The sequence below is a fragment of the Pygocentrus nattereri genome, chromosome 23 (assembly GCF_015220715.1).
Source record: "Pygocentrus nattereri isolate fPygNat1 chromosome 23, fPygNat1.pri, whole genome shotgun sequence".
Classification (NCBI taxonomy): Eukaryota; Metazoa; Chordata; class Actinopteri; order Characiformes; family Serrasalmidae; genus Pygocentrus; species Pygocentrus nattereri.
This window is the reverse complement of record NC_051233.1, coordinates 29,221,286-29,228,700: the sequence shown is the minus strand read 5'-3', so window position 1 is coordinate 29,228,700 and position 7,415 is coordinate 29,221,286.

Sequence of the window (7,415 nt, the reverse complement as noted above, 5' to 3'; positions counted from 1 at the left end):
CAAAGAGAGATTAGAGGTCAGTTGTAGATAAAAATAAGCATCATTATTTTGGCAAAAATCTCTACTAATACCCAAGAGGGGACACATGAGACTACAGAGCTTTTCCTTAGTAGAAATATCTGAGCAGCAGGGCATTTAAAGAAGTGTCTGCTTAATTCAGTGGTTGTTATAAGCCGTAAACAAAGTCATTCAGACCGGTTTGACGTGAAATTGTTCATTGTGGAGAAACATACCAAATGTCTTTATAGTGGTGCTGATAGGAACCAGGGGTCATGATGTCTACAGCACAAATATTTTACTATCCAATCTACATCCAATTACATCTATTGAATTATGCACAAAATTTGAAAAAAATGGGTGGAATTCTCCTTTAAGCAACAGTAATTTTGTTCTTTTAACTGATTGTCTAGAAGAAACTTCAGATATAGTAAAGCGATCTCTTTTTCTTTAATATGGTGTTAATATGGTCTTTTACCTTTCTCTAATAAAAGCTGCAGCATCCGGAGGACAGTTTTTCCTCACAGACAGGAGACGAATGTCCTCACAGCCACTAAATATTCATGATTTCCTCAGACTGAAAGGACCTGGTCCCCACAAAGAGACAAATACAGGTTCACTCACACGGCTCCTTTCCTCCTCCTGCCGCAGTCGTCTGTCCATGTGTACTGATGAGCGGAGGATCAGCGGAGAGCAGAGCAGTGCTGCAGTGCAGGTCTGCTGCTCTAACCAGCACTGCACACCACACCAGTCCAGCTGTTCTTCTACCTCAGCACTTCCACTACACGCTCTGATGAAAACACACATGAATCAAACCCACATCTCATGAACGCAGTACAGAACATGTGACTATAAGGCCCATCTCTTACTTTTACCCCTAGGCCTTGTTTTCGAGCGCCTCTCTTGCCCATTGGAACTGAGATATAAGATTCAAGATTTTTATTGTCACATGCACAGCAGAACAGGCAGTTGCACTGTACAATGAAATTCTTACTTTGCTCTTCCTCCATTCACCGAATATAATAATAATAATCTTAAGAGAATAAAGAAAAAAGAATAACTCTAAAAACTGTAGTAAAAAAGTACAGTATGTGCAAAGTTGAAATAAAATTAAAGTTACACGTGCGTATGTGCAAATATGTAGAGCAGCTGTTCATGAAGTGCATCAAGTAAACAATGTTGTTCTGTGCAGTAATAGGTGTAAACAGTATTGTTCTAATGGCAGCAGTACAGTGTAGGTAAGGTGCAGTTATTGAGTGCCAGGTTAAACCAGTTCAGACTGGGAAGGGGGGGGTAGTGAGTGAGGTGCTCACCAGGCTGATGCCCTGTAAACAGAAACTGTTGGTCAGTCTAGTTTCCTGGACTTCACACTCCTGTAGCGTCTGCCTGAAGGTAGGAGTGTGAAGAGTCTGTGCTGGGGGTGTGTGCTGTCCCTGATGATGTTTTGGGCCCTTCCGATGTCCCTGGTGTGATAAGTGTCCTGTAGTGGGGGGAAGGCTGCTCCTGAGATGGACTGTGCAGTTTTGATCACAGCCTTTATGTCCTGAGCAGTGCAGTTTCCATACCAGACCGTGATGGAGCTGGTAAGAACACTCTCGATCGTGCTCCTGTAGAAGGTGCTGAGAATTTTGGCTGGCATGCCAAATTTCCTCAGTCTTCTAAGAAAGTACAGTCGCTGCTGGGACTTCCCGATGATGAGGTGATCCTCACTGATGGTCACTGAAGGGATAGTGGTTGAGATCTTCCCTCTGAAGCGGGACCCTCATATAAAAAAAGAGCATCACTTCATTAACAGCTACTAGTGCCGCTCTGTAGGCGACCCTGCCAGTTTGCAGTGACGGCAGCGGACAGTAAAGTTCGGCTCCTCACTGCTGGGCTTTAGTTACATTTAGGGCATCGTATGCCTTCAAATGGGGGGCAATTATTTATTACTTGCTACCCCTAATTATTCAGTGACGCTGAAGTCAGATATTCTCCAGCTTCTTGTTCGAATTTTCCCGTTCCACCTTAAATGGAGCCAGCTACATTCTGGTGCCTCAGGCATCAGAACTGTGGCACCATTTAAGGTGGAACGGGAAATTTAGCAAGCTGGCTACCAAGACACAGCAAAGTTCTTGGGACTTTTTATGATTGTTATGAAGAAAAGGACCATAATACACTGAAATGACAATAAACTAAGGTGATATTAGTTATCGTAAGTTTTTAACAGAGAAAATTCTCACATTTGTGTGTTCCTTTGGTCTCTTGTGTAGCCATCATGCCTGTTTTTCGTTTTTCCTCACAACACTCTGTTTGGAGCCTCTGAAAAACCTTAGTTTGGAGGACCATGTTGTCCTAACACTTCACCCTACCCCTCTATCTCAACAACAATCCCTACAAACAAGCCCTAGATCAACACGTGAACACGCAGAATGGAGGGCTAAGGGCTAGGGGTGAGGAGTGAAATGGGTTTGGCCTAACAGTCCAGCAGAGTGTGTACGTGCTATTATGCAGTGTTATGTATGGAGGGGTTCCCATTTAAAGCCGTAGGATATTTTCTAGACCTTTTAATTTACATTTACAGCATTTGGCAGACGCTCTTATCCCGAGCGACTTGATCATTTTTACACAGGTAGGCCAAGGTGGTGTTAGGAGTCTTGCCCAAGGACTCTTATTGGTATAGTGTAGGGTGTTTGCCTTGGTGGGGGATTGAACCCCAGTCTACAGCGTAGAAGGTAGAGGTGTTACCCACTACGTTACATTAACCACCATTGGTGTACTTGTTGTACAGTAACGCAGTTTGGACCTATTTACTTTTATAACAGCTTTCTTTTCTTTTTTTTTTCAGGAAAATCACGTTCAGTTTTTCAAAGAAATCAGCGGGGAGATTTTTCCAAAACCCCGCTCTTAGGTTTTTGCATTTCTTTTATGCTTCTTGCTAACACATTCACACATTCAGTGATGTTGTGGTCTGGACTCTGAGGTTGGCCAGTCCACTTAGACAGAGGGAAAGCCTCAGGGCCTTCTTGGCCTTCAGAGAAGGACTAATGATTTCTGGGAAGTAAAACAATTTGTGGGTTTTTCATTTTCATTCATTTTTATTCCGTAGAATCATGCCTGTGTTTACACTAACATCACAGCACCGCTACTGCTTCCTTGCTAAGTTTTAGATGGAAACCATAAGCTCAGTTCTTGAAATGCAGACTGGAAAACTGGCCAATCAGGAAATATTTACCTCTGTGGTATCTATGTAGTCACAGCTAAGCTAACTGTCCTTTTGATGAGGACTTCAGGCGCTGAAGAGAAGTCCTAACACATTAGATTAGCTAACAGCATGATCACGAGGTGCTGCAGCATTTAAGGTGGAATGGCAAATAAGAATAAGATGCTAGCCTTGTTAAAAAGTGCTCATGTGAGTTAGCTTAGAGCTCACAAACTAGTATAATCCCTTCTGAATTATCGTTAGCATGGTTAGCATTATAGTCTTGGTGTTTTTTCCCTCGTGTTTTGGTGTTTAAGGCCTGAACAGAAGGTTCTAGGAGAAGTCCTAATGCATTGGATGAACTAACAGCATAATTACAAAGTGCTGCAGCATTTAAGATGGAAAGGAGAATTCAAACAAGAAGCTAGCTTTCTCAGAAAGGGTTCTTATGAATTGCTGTTAGCTTTGCGCTCACAAACCACTACAATCCTATAGTTATTATAGTTAGCATAGCTAGCATTGTAGGTTTGGTGGTGTTCTTCATGTTTTGGCCTAAATTGGAGGCCTAGCTCTGATAGTCATGATTCACCCTGTTCTGAGAAAACCAGCAGTTTCTTTGTTTGATGTGTCCGTCTCCTTTTCTCAGTGAAGCTTCTTGAACAGCTACACAGCTCTGAGTGGTCTTCTCACAGTAGAAGGACGGACAGAAACACCCGTGAATGTTTTCAGATCTGAAGCAGCTTGATTTTCTCCTCTCTCTCAAAGATGAAAGCTTTAAGTGCCGTTTATCTGATGGGGCAGTTTTGGTGTCTACCAGGTCTTCCAGGTGGTTGTTAGGAGCCCCATTTTCTCTGTGACACTGCAACAGAAATCAGATGCTAGCAGATCGTAAAATGAGAGATCTCACACCAGGGATTAAGCAATATTGTAAACGGTTAACAGTCCAAGAGTTGAAACACAGGCAATGGTATCAAAAAGGCAAGGCAAAAAGACGGGAAACAGGTAAAACAAACAACGGTCGAAAAACAAAAAGGCAATCATAACAAACGCTTAGCAAGATCTCAGAGATACAATACTTCATAACCTCTATAAGCTAAGCCCGAGCTTTTAAACTAAATCTAATTAGTCATATGACATACAAATTAAAATTCCGGAGATTGTGAGCACTGATAGGAGCGTGAGTCAAGGTCAGAAGTCACAGGATCCTCTGGAGACTTCTGGGAAATGGAGTCTGAACTGTACTCCGGTTGTGGCGGAGCAGTCACATGATCGCCCAGAGTATGCTAGGAGATGGAGTCTTGAAGGGAGTTTGACGGAAGCGTGACACTCTGTAGCTTTTAATCATGTTTTGAATTCCAGTTTTGGAATTTTTTTTTTTTTATTTAATCTCCTCAGAAATATTTCATGAAAATGAATAACTTGTGCTTAATGGCGGTTTTGGCTGATAATGAAAGAAATGAAGGGCAGCCTCGGACTTTTGCAGAGCTCTGTGTGTGTGTGTGTGTGTGTATGTGTGTGTGAGATGGATGGGTACATCGGACAGATGAATCTTCAGGAGCCGGTAGAGCGAGCGTGTATGTGTGTGACTAATGTCTGGTAGTGAAGTTGCACCAAGATCAGCAATTATAATGATCAGCTACACACATCACAGCACACTCCGTCCATCAGGAGGCACAACGCCCCTCCAGTGTGTGTGTGTTATGTAACAAATTGAGTGTCTGTGTGTGTGTGTGTGTGTGTGTGTGTGTGTGTGTGTGTGTGTGTGTGTGTGTGTGAGTCCAGCTGCTGTTGTACCTCAGCACTTCCCTGCACACTCACTTGTTTACCACCCAGACAGCACCACCATCTTGAGCTCCTGATGTTCAGCGAGTATTTTCACCTTTCTGACCTCACACACTCATCGACAGTGACACGCACACGCTGCCAGATGCTGTTCCAGTCAGCTGGATGCTGCTCACTCCGGGTGGAAGGTTATTTTGAAGTCCTCCACGTGTCATGATTTTTCAGACACACACGGGGCTGAGCTGGATGCACTGTACGTCTTACTCGAGTTTCACCCTCAACCTCAAACGTCCTTTCTGCTAACATGAACAGCCATATGCGAATATATATATATATATCGCTGTTCTCAAAAATGTGTATCTTCATTTTTGTCATTTTTCAGAACATTGATATATATGCAACAAACATTGAGATAAACAAATGATTAATATAATTCATAAAATGTTTTGCTCAGACAGAGAGGGACTTCTGGGGTTGTGTGTGTTGTAGCCATATATGTTTTTATGCAGTTGTTCTTCAGTTGCAGTGTGTGTCTGTGTGTTTACTGTGTTATTTTGTGTCCAGCTGAGAGCTCTCGAGAGTGTGTTTGTGTTTGGTGACCCTCAGAAGATGGAGTAGGGCTAGGAGTGGCCTACCTCCATTTACAGTTGCTTTTCGAGTGCCATTGTTTTCCCTTGCTCTCAGTAAAAGAGCGTTTTTCAAACAGAAATTATGTCAAATTATGTACATATTGAAGCTCCACTCACTCCTTCACATCATATATCAGCCACTCTCAGATCGCTCTATCCAAGGGATCACTGTGCATATATACTGGTCACTTAATCAGAATTCCCTTGCTTTAATCTCCACCTGGAGTTTGTTAATGCCCATTTATTGATGCAAAGCTTTTGTTGGCCATCCTCAACCCTTCAACAGAGACTTTCATTCCATATATATAAAAGTTCATTAAAGTTCCTGTTTTGGCTAGGCAAATTATATATATATATATAAGAGAACTTATTTTCACTTAGAAAATCAACAAAACAGGGGTGCCCAAACTTTTGCATACAATTGACTGTTTTGACTGTTTGCCACAATTGGCCCGCCCTCAGACCACCCAGATTATTGTCCAGCATACAAAGTCTAACTAGTTTTCAATCTCCTGAGAATTGCAATGCACCAATTTGAAAAATAAAATATGACAATTATTGCAAACAGTTGGGAGAAGAAGTGAAGTATGTTTGAAGACTCAAATAGCAGCACACATAGACACACTCAAACCAGCCACAACGTTTCCTGCTGCAATATAAAGTAATTTTAAAGTATTTCAAAATGTTATAAAGATTCAATTCACTGAATCATGAAGAATCGTGAGCTAAAAATTCGATTTCATTCAGTTAAATTCTTCATTTGATTCAAATTGAAATACAGAAATATAATAGCAGACATTAAAAACAATGCACAAAGCTTTTTTACTACAGTAATGTATGAAATATTATGCTGTTTGATTCTCATCAATTCTAACGTTACAAAACGGATGCATTCGATTCACCACTTTCGAATCGATGCATCAAATGAATAAACCCACATTGCAAGAGGAGAGCTGACACTGTTGTCTCGCTGATGGCAAAGCTGGCGGCCCACTGGTGGTTAAGCAGTGACTAAATGACACTTTAACTGCTAATTGTCCACTTTAATTTACTAATATCTGCTTCATTTATTTCTTTAATTATCCTTCATAAACTAGTTTAGCAAATACGTTTAACAGCAATATCTTGAATAGTAGCCAACCTAGCACAGTTTCAGCAACAACGTTTTTCAACGTTTTTCACAAAATTATCACAACAAGTGTCGTTGTTTTGGTTTTTTTTTGTTTGTTTCCCCCAATTGCTTGGAAAGATGGTCACATTTTCCAAAAGAATGGGATGATATATTCTTGCCTTCTAGGAATGTATTTTGATTTTTTGAACAGTAGCTACAAGAGAACACATTTGTGGGCGGAGCAATGATAGATCAGTTGGTTTCATTGGCCAGTCACTAGTTTTAATCTGAAGAGCTAGAGGTGTTCTGCCATTGATTTGAACAGCGTGACTGAGACCATCTATAGAGACAGGACAGAAAACCAAAGGCCACCTTCAGAGAGAACAGGTCAATCAGGCTTTACCTGAGGGGCTTGAATGGACTGGGATAATGTGTAGACTCACATACACACTTCAGTCTGTCAACACGGTGAAGGACACGCACGTTGGCTCTGGGCTGCTTCATTACAATAACTGGATCCATTAAATAACGGCAGATTTTGCAGATCAATCAACGCCAAAGTGTTTCTCACTGTAATCTCTCAGCATTAGAGATTTAAATTTTAAAAAGCTTTAAAATGAAAAGCCCTCAACTCCACAGGTGCTCCGTAAGCCGACGCATGCTCTTTGTCTGGAGTTAGCTTCTTTAGTTGTAGCACTGGTGCTATGAGGCTAAT